The sequence below is a fragment of the Muntiacus reevesi genome, chromosome 3 (genome assembly GCF_963930625.1).
Source record: "Muntiacus reevesi chromosome 3, mMunRee1.1, whole genome shotgun sequence".
Taxonomy (NCBI): domain Eukaryota; kingdom Metazoa; phylum Chordata; class Mammalia; order Artiodactyla; family Cervidae; genus Muntiacus; species Muntiacus reevesi.
The window spans coordinates 219,744,864-219,759,456 of record NC_089251.1 but is presented as its reverse complement, the minus strand read 5'-3'; the positions used below and the strand labels follow the sequence as shown (position 1 = coordinate 219,759,456).

The 14,593-nt window shown below is 38.5% G+C and overlaps 1 non-coding gene across 1 annotated transcript; it reads right to left on the bottom strand.

The window, feature by feature from the left end:
- Window positions 1-3,119: 3,119 nt before the first annotated feature.
- Window positions 3,120-3,191, bottom strand: TRNAC-ACA (transfer RNA cysteine (anticodon ACA)). Its single transcript has one exon. It is a non-coding gene; the product is annotated as a tRNA-Cys (tRNA).
- Between the last annotated feature and the right edge of the window lie 11,402 nt (window positions 3,192-14,593).

Genomic DNA, 14,593 nt, shown 5'->3' with positions numbered 1-14,593 from the left:
CTCTCACCATTTCTGCTGCTACTACTCTGGTCCAAGGTACTATCATCTCTTGCATAGATTAATGCTGCATCCTCCTCTCTGGTCTGGCTGCTTCTCTTATTGCTTCCCTGGGGTATATTCTCAACACAACAGCAAGTGACCTTGTTAAAGCTAAATCAGATGGTGTGACTCCCCCATCTAACCCTGAGTAAAAGCTTGTCATTATATTAGCCTACAAGGAGCATTGTCATATCTAGCAAATAAAAATATAAGGTCCAGTTAAATGAATAACGTTTAGTACAAGTGTGTTTCATACAATACTTGGGACACACTCATACTTTTAAAAAAGTATTTGTTTAACTGAAATTAAAACTTAATGGGGACTCTATATTTTCTCTGGCAGATCTTACAAGGATTTACCTGATTCAACATATGGCTGCTCAAGTATGCACACATACACACACCTACCTCAGCCCTCCTTTCCTACGATCCTTCCTTTCCACGGCTCCAGCCCAGTGGCACTGATACTGACTGATACCAGGCTCACTTCTGCCTTGGGAATTTGTTCTGGCTATTTCCTGTCTGGAAAGTTCTTTTCTGGGATACTGCTGACACTTATTCCCTCACTTTCTTCAAAACTGTATGCACTTTCTCAGGGAAGCTTTTCTTAATTACCTTATTTAAGATGTCATTCCATTCCCAATTCCTAACTTACTTCCTTCCCCATTTCAGTTTTCCCATTGTGGGTATGTGTGTGTGTGTATGTGTGTGTTAGATGCTCAGTCGTGTCCAGCTCTTTGCAACCCCATGGACTGTAGCCCACCAGGCTCCTTTGTCCATGGGACTCTCCAGGCAAGAATACTGGAGTGGGCTGCCATGCCCTTCTCCAAAGGATCTTTCCAACCCAGTGATGGAACCTGGGTCTCCCACATTGCAGGCAGATTCTTTACTGTCTGAGCCATCAGGGAAGCCCTAATACATTCTATTTTTTACTCATTTATTTTGAATGTAAACTCCTTGAGAGGATGAATTTTTGTCGATTTTTCCCTTGCTGTATCTCTATTGCCTAGAGTGAGCTCTGGCACAGATGAAGTCAAATAAAAAATTATCAAATGAATGGGTGTTAGTTGTAGTCATATTATTATTGCTATCAATTAAATTTTATATAATCTGCAAAACAGTTGAATTGACATCTCACCAAAGGAGAAATACAAATCACCAAAAAGCACATAAAAACACGCTCAACATAAATAGTGTTAGGAGAATGCAAATCGAAACCACAGTGGGATACCACTTCAGCCCCCTTAGGATAGATAGTTATCAAAAAAAGAGAGAGAGAAAAATAGCAAGCACTGAAGAGGATGTGGAGAAATGGAAACACTTGTGTACCACTAGCGGGAATATATTTTAAATGGTGCAGTCACTATGGAAAACAGCATGTTAGTTCCTCAAAACCTTAAAAATAGAATTACCATGTGATCCAGCAATTTCACTTCTGGGTGTATACCCAAAAGAATTGAAAGCGGGGTCTTAAAGAGATATTTCTACACCCAAGTTTATAGCACCATTATTCATAATAGCCAAATGGTGTCCACATAAACCCAAGTGTCTGTGGATGAATGAAAGATAAACAAAATGTGGTCTGTATGTACTTACAATGGAATATTAGTCAGCCTTAAAAACACAGGAGATTCTGACACATACTGCAACATGGATGAACCTTGAAGAATTTATTCCAAATGACATAGGCCAGTCACAAAGAGACTAACACTGTAAGATCCCACTTATATGAGGTGGCTTAACTATTCAAATTCACGAAGACAGAAAGTAGAATGGTGGTTCCCAGGGGCGGGGGTAGGGGAGAATGGGAAGTTGTAGTTAAATGTAGTTTAATGAAACTAGATAGTTTCAGTTTTGCAAGAAGAGTTCAGTAGGTGGGTTGCACAACAGTGTGAATGTCCTTAACACTACTGAACTGTATATTTGTAAGTTACAGTTAAGGTAGTTGGTTTTACCTTATGGGTACTTTACCATTAGTAAACATTTTTAAAAACTGAAATAAGTAAATAAACAGATAAGTCAATGTAGTCTGAAGACCAGGGCCAGGCAGGTTGTATCATTTTATCATTGAATCTTGAAGCGACACAGGTCATGAGTAATATTATGCTCATGTTACAGATGGGACAGCTGAGACCAAAAGCCTCAGAACTCATTTAAGATCGTTCTTTTAGTAAGTGGAGGACTTGGGACAGTGATGACTCCAGACTTGTGTTCTATCTAGTGGTACACTCTGCTTCTCACATAATGTTGGTGTCTTACTGAAAATCTCTAAGGTTTATTCTGAAACTGTTAGTTGCTCAGTCATATCCAACTGTTTGTAACCCATGGACTGTAGCCTGCCAGGCTCCTCTCTCCAAGGGATTTCCCAGACAAGAATACTGAAGTGGGTTGCCATTTTTTCCTCCAGGGGATCTTCCCGGCCCAGGGATCAAACCTGAGTCTCCTGCATTGCAGGAAGATCCCTTACCATTTGAACCACCAAGGGAAACCCTGTGATTTATTCTATAGGCTCCAAACAGCAATCACTATCATTATCCAATCACTGATATATGGGTTTGTCTTCATTTAACACCCACTGGTTCAGCACTAACTAGGCACTGGGTTACAAAGACAAGGCTTGCATAGTTTACAGTCCAGCAGAGAGAAACACATGGAAACAAAATCCCTGGCAAGTAACTGGAAATGTAATAGATCTACAGCCTTTAGTTGGAGCCCAAAGGCAGAAAGGAGAATGCCCTAGTTAAGAAAAAAAATGAAGGCAAGCTCTGCCTTCTACCCAGTTTTACCCAAGACCAACTCTGAAGATTTCAAAGGAGCCAAAGAAGTGCTACTTGACCATCTGCAGCAGTGACTGCCTTTCCTTCAGCCTTTCATCCTTGTCTCCTAGACTCATTCATTATGAAAATGCCCCCATTTTTATTTTTTAAAGATTTTTTTGATGTGGAAAGTGAAAGTGAAGTCGCTCAGTTGTGTCGGACTCTTTGCGACCCCATGGACTGTAGCCTACCAGGTTCCTTCGTCCATGGGATTTTCCAGGCAAGAATACTGGAGTGGGTTGCCATTTCCTTCTCCAGAAGATCTTCCCAACCCAGGGATTGAACCCGGGTCTCCTGCATTGTAGGCAGACACTTTACCGTCTGAGCCACCAGGGAAGTCTTTTTGATGTGGACTATTTTGTAAAAATCTTCATTGAATTTTTATTACAATATTGCTTCCTTTTTATGTTTTGTTTTGTTTTGTTTTGTTTTTGACCACAAGACATGTGGGATCTTAGCTCCTCTACCAGAGATTGAACCTGCATCCCCTGCATTCCTGCATCCCCTGCATTGGAATTCAAAGTCTTATAACCACTGGACTGCCAGGGAAGCACTATTTTAAGTAAAGGATGGAAATGTGAAAGAATCAATCCCAAGTATCTGTTTTTAAAAGAAGTTTCTGATCTAAAAGAGGAAAGGATCTGTAAGAATCTCCAATCCTCCACTCAGAAAAACAATGATATGAAGTAATTAAGTATCTGACTAAATCTCTCATTCCACAGTCTAACAATGGGCAAATATCAGGAGAAAAGAGGAAAGTCAATATTTTAAAACTATTTGCTTGCCCAATTCACAGTTTACAGACTTTGACTCTCAAAAGCCTTATTAAAATAAAAAAAAAGACAATCCTTTACAGCATTTTTCAGAGGAATAAATTTTTATATGTTCCCTATCCAAGCAGAAAATGATCAAATGTAGTGTTTTGGGTAATAAAACTCAAGATAAAACTCAAGACTTTTAAAAATTAAAAAGGAAATGTCTATAGTGTCACATCTAAATAAACCTAGGAGAACATTAAAAATATACTGGCTAAGGAGTGCAAGATTTTGGAAAGATGGGGAAGTCTTTTCAATTCTTATTTTATATGACTGTATGAATACATGATATGCTTTTGGCATTTTTCAGATCAAAAAAGAAAATCAGATGGGGCTAATATTAAATGACTTCATATATGGATATTTCAGTATAAAAGAAGGAAGTCAATGACCATGTTGATTTACATAACAGACACCTTTATCCATCATTAACAGGAAGTACTAAAGCACAGTGGTTAGAAATGGGGGTTTTTAAGTCAGACAGACATTGGTTTGAATTTAAGCCTTATTCTCACTGGCTGTAAGACTGAAAAAATATGATTTACTCACCATAAGCTTATATTCCCCTCTGTAAAGTGGGAATAATAATACCAATCTTTCAGATTTGTTAAGATTTCAGAAGTTAGCATATCTGATGCATACGAGGATCTTGGTTAAATACAATCATTAAGGCTTCCCTGATGACTCGGATGGTAAAGAATCTGCCTGCAATGCAGAAGACCAGGGTTCAATCCCTGGGTCAGGAAGATCCCCTGGAGAAGGAAATAACCCACTCCAGTGTTCTTGCCTGGAGAATCCATGGACAGAGGAGCCGGGTGGGTTACAGTCCATGGGGTCACAAGAGTCAGACACTAAAGCAACAGAAGATTTCAGTTAAAGGGAGACCAGGTGACTACTAAATTAGCTGAGTGTAGACAGCTGAGCACTCACGCACAGACATAAAAGATCGCAAATAAACTGATAATAGACCGTAAGGAAAGCCTGGATTTGATAATAAGGCAGCTTAATTACTCAGTTATTGATTAGGATAATAAAGATGCGTATCCTGTTTCTAAAGACATAATGTACTTGCTTGCTCTTCTAGTTTTCTAAAGAGTCCACAAACTGAAGACACTGATCTTAAGGCTTAACCATGTATATGATTAAAAATAATGGGTGATACTGAGAGCATCTGGTTCAGCAAATGCTCCCAGCACTGAAAAGTCAAGGTACTGATGCTGCTTTCTAAGGTAACACAAACTGCCCCCAAAATGCTGACTGAATTTCTGAAAGGTAAACTGCTTAACAGAGAGGAATGGGGAGTTATTTGTTAAAGAGTTAGTGGAGATTCGATGGAATTTATCACAGTTAAGTAGCGAACCAAGACAAGGCGGAAAAAATGTGATACAAATAAAAGTGGTTAAGTGGAGATTTTAAAAGCAAGTTGTTTGGACAGTTAGTGGAAATCTTTATGTTTACATAATAAAATCACATAAAATAAACAGAAATAACAAGGTTAGGCTGAAACGAAAATGCCAGGCAATGAACATGAAATCTACAAAATATTTCAAATAATCCTAAACATCTTTCTATAAACATTAAACTTAGCCTCCTCATTAAAGGGAAAACACACACACACACAACTTTTTCTAAAGTCAGGGTTGGGTGGGGACAGGGGGTTAAGAATGGAGAGGCATAGATGTGTCTTGCTGTCTCAGCAAATATTATCATAAAACCATTTTGCTTTCCAAGTTTGTAAAAGAGAGGATTTGCGTCGTGTACACATACGAGAAGAAACAATTGTGAGCAGAGACGTGAAGTTGACACACTGGCCTTTTATCCCTCTCCTTCTGTTACAGGGATCTAATCATATCTGGGGCACGTATGCAAAGCTGGCCTCAGATATAGACAGGGTACGAGGCCATCCTTGTAGTGAAATAAGGAGGCTCCCTCCTTCTCCAAGGAAGTTGCCCTCCCAAACCAACCATAGAAGGATTTTGGCTTACAGATGAGCAAAGCCAAGGCCCATATCCAGAGTGCCACTTATGTTACCTGGAAGGAGAAAGAATAGTCTAGAGGGGGCCATGCTCCTAACCCTGATTTTCTCTGGCTTGCCCATTAGCATAGATTAGTTTACTCTTCACATTGCCCCCTAGACACTAGGCAGAGAGAGCAAGTGGACTGAAACAGAAACAAGCCTTTGATGAGGATGGGAAGCGGGCGAGGGGTAGAGTGCGGTATGGCAATAGAGTCAGGCATTGGGCCAGAAAAAACAGGCCCTGATGGACATACGGCGTCCATATTTTCCAAACCCAAACTCATGACACATAGCTTGACAACCATGATTGTACTTAGGGGACAACAGGACAGAATATTTACAACCCAGGGTTGCCCTGGAAAATCTAGGATATATAAACACCACATCCATAAAGGCATTGAAAGTGGGAAAGCTAACATAACCTACTTGAGAGTTCGGCATGTGCTGGCCAGCACGTGTGAAAGCAAGCTTGTTAAATCACCCCAGTCTCTATTTATTTCGATCACAAACACATTATATGTTTTTGACACATTTAGGATCTCTATTCCAAAGACTTGCTGTAAGAATAGCAGGTGATATGTGAAGGAAATAGATTTTTACAGTTGAGTAGAAAAGCGTGCATAATATCAGATTAGATTGTTTGCCAAGCTTCCCAAATTTGTCTGCCCGGGCCTTGCAAGACTACTAAAAGTCACCCATGTCACCATGTAACCAAACGGAGGAAATATTCTCAGAAAACCTGTGCTCGCTGGCAGAAAACCTTCAGATTAGGCTCCACAAGTTTTCAGAACGGAAAATTAATCAGTTCAATTTGGTGCCACTTTTTCTTGCCTTACATCTATTTAATTACTTGCATGTGAGAGTCATTGTTTCTAACATGACCCCCCTCCCCAAATAGTTTAGTGAAAGCTTCTCATAGAAAGAAAAACAAAGGTCAGTAACCTAATATCCCCAAGCAACCGTGCGACAACAAACCAGGCAGGGAAAAAGTGAAGAAACACTCTGAATGGGAAAAAGATCTTCGTTTATTTACTCTTTCAACAGTGAATAAAAGTTATGCTTTTGCCAATAACTATGAATTGACAGTGTGCCCAACTTTTACAGAATATATAAGAAGATCCCATAAAATATAAGGGGAATGTTTTGTGTGAAGTCAGAAATGCATCAAATGTATCACCTTTCTCATGGCACCTAGAGATGACGTGGTTAAATGCCTGGGAATTATCTAAGAAAGGGAAAACATCTCTCATTCACATGGGTAAACTGAGGCACAGCAGCATGTCCAAGGTGACCCAGCCAGCTATAACGGAGTCAAGGCAAAACCCCATCTCCTACAGAGTTTTACGGATGAGCTTACTCATCTGTAAAATGAGGGTGCCGAACTTCGAGGTCAATGCCAACCGTAACATCCTGCAACGCTGTATTGATTGATTGCTTTGTAATCTACTTATTTGTATTTTGGCTCTTAAATAAAGGTAAGGCTGCCAGGTTTGACATATTTCTAGCCCTTAGAAAGCTGACCTGACAGTAAAGCCCTTCCAAAACATTTATAGAGACAATGTTCAGAACAATTTGCAGAATTTAATAAGGTGACATATTTTGAAGCATGGGGCAGTTACAGGCAGCCAACCTGAGTGGATGCAGGCAAGGGAGGTATTATTTTTTTTAATTTTCAAGATGTCACTGACAAGGGAGACATATGCCAAATGGTAACATAGTCCTCTATTGAACTAAAAAAAAAAAAGAACTTGAAAAAGACAGGAAGAGCAATGAGGACTATGACACACACAAAAAATGGGTGAAACATCAAAACAGGATATTGAGAATGAGAAAATACATTGATTAAAATTATTTGAAGTTTAAAGTCACTTGATGTATCTTCTTATACCTGCCCCCAAAACATGACCATGAAGAGGATTTCCAGTATTTAATAGCTTACTATAAACCCTGGAAAGATAGTTTAAAATCAGAGTATATAAATCAGTATAAAATCAGAGTATGTTTGTTTAAAATCTTCTATACTTTTCATAAAGTTTCTTGTTTATCTTTACCATGAATTCTTACCAGTATTTCATATAGCTTTAAGATAGAATTTATGCAGTAAAAGAAAAAACATCTATGTCGCATAAATAGTGGATGGATGCATGGATAACCAAGTTGTTAGAAGCACGAGTAGCCAATTCATTACTGTCTAAAAATTATCAATCAGATGTACTATACTTTACATATATTATAGGTGAGATGATTTAAAACACAGTAAGTCAGTGAACAGAAGATTCTTTTTAGGGTCACCGAGTGCTTTTCTCAGTTTACATAGATTTAGCCAAATATCGTACCCCCAAAATCAGGATCGGAGGCAATTAAGCAAACCAAAACTACTTGGAAAAAATTGTTGGGAATTCTGGCTGCCCAGTTACCTCATAGACTTCTCATTCTGTCAGATAATCAGGTAAACTTTCACATCTCCAATGCATTTTCCCTACCCTGATAGAAGTACAAACACTTTGTACTTAGACCTGGCTTTGAGGTCATCACTTGTTAGCTGTTGGTTCTTGGACAAATCACTTAACTTTTAAGGGATTGTTTGTCTGAAACAATAATAATGTTTGACTCACTAGATACTTAACAATGACTAAATTAGATAGTACCTCAAAAATAGCCATCATGGCGTATGGCACAGGAAGCATCAATGAGTGGAGGCGGTCACAGTGGTAGTAAAAAGAGTGATAATAGCTCTTACTTTTTTACTATTGTGACATGTTTTGAAATCAACACATGTTTTGGAGTAAGAGTTGAGTTTGAAGCCAGGCTCGGTATTTGATGGCTGAATGACAAGATAGTTCCTCTGGTTTCATTTTTCCTTTTCTAAAATGAAGAACATAAAATTCTTATTAGTCTGACAAAATTAAATAAGATAATATAGGTTAGCACTACTCCGTGCCTGGCACAATGACAGTAATCATAAATAAATGTTAATTCCCAGTAATTTTTGTTCCCACAACTCCCTTCATTCCTTTATTCATTCATTCACAAGCATAACTGAACCCTTGGAATACAAAAGAAATAAGACTGCTCATCCTGGTTTCAAGAAGAAGGTAAGAGGCCCGAGAAAGAGATTATAGGATGTGGTGGCACATAATTTAAGATGTAAACCCGTGCTTAGGAGCAACAACAGAGAAAAACATAAAGCTTTCTTTCAAAGTCTTAAAAGGATATTAAAAATTAGGTCACTTATCCACCAGAATGGCTACTACCAAACAACACCACCAACAGAAAATAACAAGTGGTTGGCAAGAATATGGAGAAACTGGAACCATTATGCATTGCTTATGAGAATATAAAATAACATAGCTGCTGTGGAAAATAGCTTGATGGTTCCTCACAAAGTGAGACATAGAATTGAGACCCAGTCATGTCACTCCTCGGAGAAGGCAATAGCAACCCACTCCAGTGTTCTTGCACGGCGGAGCCTGGTGGGCTGCCATCTATCGGGCTGCACAGAGTCAGACACGACTGAAGCGACTTAGCAGCAGCAGCAGCAGCATATCACTCCTAGGTATATCCCCCAAAGAGCTGAAAATAGGTCTTCAAACAAAAACTCATCCATAAATATTCATAGCAACAATAATCACAGTCACCAAAAGGCGGAAACCACCCAAGCGTCCATCGATAGATGAATAAATAAGTCAAAGGCGGTCCATCCATACAATGGAACAATATTCTGCTACAGTAAGGAATGAAGTATTGATACATACATTCTACAACATGGGTGAACTATGAAAACTTTGTGTTGTGAAAAAAGCCAGTGTCAAAGATCATATATAATGTGAGTTCATCTATATAAAATGTCCAGAATAGGCAAATCAATCCAAGGAGACAGAAAACTGATTAGGGCTGAAGGAGATGAGGAGCAGGAGTGGAAAGGGATAACAGGAAGAGGGTACAAGGGTTCTCTTTTTGGTGATGAAAATATTGTATAGTTGACTGTGGTGATGGATGTAGATCTCTGAGGATATACTAAAAGCCATTGCATTGTGGCCTTTAAATGGGTCAGTTAAACGATATATGAATTATATCTCAATAAGACTCTTTTAAAAAGAGACAGGCTAAAAATTAAAATGTTAAAACACACACGCACTGTCCTAGGAATTTGGACAGGCTCTGCCAGATCCAGTATGAAGAGTGTCAGTGACCATTCCAATGCTGGAACTGATTGCAAAAAAAAAAAAAAGAAAACCATAAGCAAATTAAGAGCATGCGCGGCAGAGAAGGTAAGAATGGAATAATACATCCAAAGCCGGCATGATGGCATGTTCTGAGGCACTGAGATGCTGATAGGGAGCTGGGACATGGGGAGGTGGCAGGAGAATAACACCACATGATTGAGAAGAGTCGACCCAGAATATAGTAGTGGCCTGGGAAGTAGGCTTCAGAGAGATTTCATCACTCACCTGGTATACGTAGAGGTAAGTCTGTGATCTCTCTTAAGCATCCATTTCCTGTAAAATGGGAATAAACACCATGCTCCCCTCACAAGATACTTTGAGAGTGTAATGGAGATAGATAAAGCATATAGTCAAAGCCTGGGAAACAGTCTGCAGTCAATAAGTATTCATGCCCCGAGCCTGTGGGAAGCCAAAAGAGTTCAGAGTAAGAAATTTCCAGTTATCAACAAAATGTTACAGCTGGTGATAAAGGTTTCAAGCTTTTTGAACTTTTGAGTAATTTATACACATTACTGCTAATTTAACTTCCGCCGATCCATCAAGGAATACACATTTCTTTAAAAAAAAAAAAGTCTGTAGAAGATTATGGTAAATGTCTCCCAGACTAATGATACTGATCTGGCCGCAGTAGCTCAAGCTTAGCCATAAAAATAATAAGTTCCTGTTAATGACAATATTCTAATTAAACATCCCAAACTTTATTCCAGGTATACACGATCCAATATTGGCAGAGCTAATTCAACCAAGAACATGCTAGCCAGTAAATAATAAATTCTCAGAAGCCAAAATTTCCATTTACACCTGTAAATAGAAAATTCAATTTAAGGCAAATTGTTAAATAATAAGACTATTGGGCAATGAACCATACTAAACACATCATATGAAATGGATCAGTCATGCAGCATGGTGACCAGGAAAGAAATCTGTGACATGTTCTGTAGCTAAATGCTGTGTGTTTACACATGCACACACACGCACGCAGGCGCATACAACCAGCTGCTACCACAGGGACACAGCGCACATGTGAAACAGGGAGAAATTCTGAATGAGTAGCTGGTTACATTCCTCTGTGTTTAAAATCTTTTGGTCACTTTCCATGGGATCATCTAACCATGAAGAATGCTATTTTATACAATGCTTGGCAGAGCGCTTGTTAGGAAGGGGGATCCTGTAAATGGCTTTGCTGAAGCTAAAATCCATTAAGACACAGACTCAGGCATGTTCTCTATTGAGACCACCTTAAGATCAAAAGTCACTGTCCACTAATTTAAAATCAGTGACATACTTACACAAAATACCAATTCTTACATAATTCCTCTAATTGTGAGGCACTCAAGATTAAAATAACACAGATTATTTTTTTCTACCTTAATCTGGACAACAGGACATGGCATAAGCTTCAGAGATTTTGGAGATCACTCAACATGCTAGATGCAGGATGTTATCTTACAGACTGTCTGGAGAGCAAGGAACTTGGAAGAGAAAAGTTTGGAAGAAAATAGGTTTGATTTTTAAATATTTTTCAGCTCTTTTATTTTTATAAGCCATTGTGCATTCCAAGCTTGGAAACAATTTAAAAGAAACAATCATATAGATCATCTTTCACCATAGCCACCAAGATGTCAGCATCTGAGTGTAGCCTGTTTTAACAAGAGAGCAAAATCCTCAATGCCAGCTTAGCGCTCTGCTTTCTGAGTTCCCAGAGTCTGAAGAGTATGCAGAGCAAAAAGCTACACAAACCTTGGAAGCAAATTATTTTTATTTCTTCATATATATTTGTGAAGTACCTGTTTGCCTGGTGCTGAGAGATCTCATGGGAAGTGGGAATTTTAGGACTAAAACCAGAAAATATCAGGGGGGCAAGATGGTTACCTTATGTGTTTACCAACAAAAGACTAAAATCGATGTATAATCTCTACACACACATCAAATCAACACACATATGTTGAAATAATTTTAAAATAGTGGCATCCAAAAATTAAAATGTAAAATGTTCAGCCAAACTATATACTATATACTAATTAATCATTAATTCTCCCCAGCACCCTCTAGTTATTACCACTTCTTTTCCCTCCAATCAAATCTTAAATGACATTTTCCAAGGGTATTTTCCAATCAGAAGGTCCCACAGTCAACCAAAAAAACTTGCCCCAAATTCATTGGTCCTTAGGCATTTGGAAAGGTTTGGGAAAAAGTTTTAATGTAAAATCATTTCTACACTGATTCAGAGTACTGATTCAATGTTTTGAATAGTTCAAGTGAAATTTATGCCTGAAATATTGATATAATTAAGGAAATAAAAATATTATCTGGAAGACAGCTTTAACTCAACCAAAATAAAACATCAGATCCTTTATTACATCATTTGAGCTTAGCATTTCATTCTTGCTAAGAAATCTGTTAATGAAACTAATACGGCAAAAGAAAGTGTTTATATTTGCCCACCTTAATCACTCTCCACTTTCATCTTCACATCTTTAAAAAAGATTAAAATGAAGATTAGCAAAAGAACAGTTGTTTCTTTTTAAATGCATTGTAAAGTTTGCTTTCTCAGTTGCTTTCTTCCAAATTTCCAGTGCTCTCTGCTGAAAATATTTCACTATTGAATATTTCATGTAATTCATTAAGAAGTCATGATAATACACGATTACTTCATCCAAGGATCCTCCAGCATATGGAAAATACTGCAAACTACCAAATAAGTCCACCAAGTGAAACATAAAGAAAAAATGAGTTTAAGAGACAGCTGGACATGTTTATGTAGGCAAAAGGGGTTAGAAGATATGCTGACAACACGAAGAGGTGTGTTGCAATAAACTTGAAGGAGACAGGCCATTGGGCAAACCAGCCCTTTTCTATCCAGGAATTCCTTATGCTCTCATTAGCGTCTCACATCCGGACAGCTGCGTTATTCAAATTTGGCCCTAAACTTGAGTCAATGAAAGAGTTTCATGTCTTGATTTCATTCTTTCTTTACATATTAAATACACAAACACACACACACACGTTTCAACTTTGATTCAAGGAAGCATTTCATTTAACATCCAGACATGAGATTTTTGTGACTCATGGCCAAGGAGAGGGAAGGGCTTTGTGAACAAGCTTGTTCTGATCATGTCCACCTCTGTCTGATATGAGTACATGTTCATGGCACCTCACTTTCATTAATATAACATTCTAAACAGTTCTCTGAATGGCCACCTTTAGTACTGAGTTAGGTCCAAGCTTTTATAACAGAGTTTCTTGGGAAGAAAAAATGCTTTAAGGGTTAGGGGAAAAGGGCAGTTTCTCTTCATTCCTTTATCTTTCCTCATCTTTTAAAATATGTGGTTAGGAAAGATTTTGTACAGGATTGGTTGGAAGCCAAGAGTTTCTCTGACCCTTTTAGTCATTGCCATTTCACATTTCTTGCCTCAGGAACTGGTGGGGTTTTGAATGTATTCACATTTTAATGAATAAGACGTGAGCATAACTTGCATCTGAATATAAATACCAAACACCTGGATTAACGCTTTGCAATTAACAAGCACTTGGATCCTCACTGTCTTGTTTGCTCTAAATCATTATCCTATTAGCTTGGTGCTATTATCTGATGTTTACAGATGTATTGACAAACTAAGGCCCAAAGAAGTTAAAACTTGAAGTTAAAGAAGTTAAACCCAAAATTACTTGCCCAAGTTGGTAGGTAGTTGAGTTAGAAGTAAAAGAATGAACTTAAATTCAAATAGAAAATAAAGCTCAACTTTAATGCAATTAAAAAAAAAAAAAGTTGAGCAAAAACATAAGCAAATGATGAGTTCATGTCTATTTGGGTCCATTTCTCAAGACCTAATCAATTACCTGGTAACAGTATATGTATGTGTGCTCTTTAGTTATCTTAAGAGTAAAGATGCTTAAGGAAGCAAATTCATATCTTCACTAATTAAAGATTTCTTTATAGTTTTGTTACCCTTTTTCTCTTTTAGGTAAAAAAAAATGTACAACCACTAAAATCAATGCATCAATCAAAATATTGATGCTATCTCTTTGTACTCTTTTAACTCTGAGCATCATAGTTTTCAAAGCAAAAACCCAAAGCCTTACCTATATTCTAGCAAACTGACAATTACTGAAAATAATATCCTTCTAAGAAAAGCCAAATCCACATTCAAAAGCTATTAACTGTTGTTGTTGCAAACAGAAGTCTTAATCAATATTTGAAAATGACAGGTAGTACATGGGTACATGATCAGCCACGTCCGACTCTTTGCGACCCCATGGACTGTAGCCCACCAGGCTCCTCTGTCCATAGGATTCTCCAGGCAAGAACCCTGGAGCTGGTTGCCATTTCCTACTCCAGGATACCATCCAGACTCAGGGATCAAACCCATGTCTCCTGCATCTCCGGCATCAGCAGGCTGATTGTTTACCACTGAGCCACCTGAGAAGCCCCCCATAACAGGTAGTACTGGGATATAAACAAACAGCTGATGGGCAGAGGGCAGTGGTAGCAGGACGAGAGCATTGAGGAAAGAGAGAGGGAGACTACTGCATAGGGCCTGACCCCTAGGGGGAATCTAGGCCCCCTAAAGCCCCATAAAGCTCCCATAAGGAGCAACCTGACCCCTAGGGAGAATCTAGGCCCCCTAAAGCCCCATAAAGCTCCCATAAGGAGCAACCTGACCCCTAGGGAGAATCTAG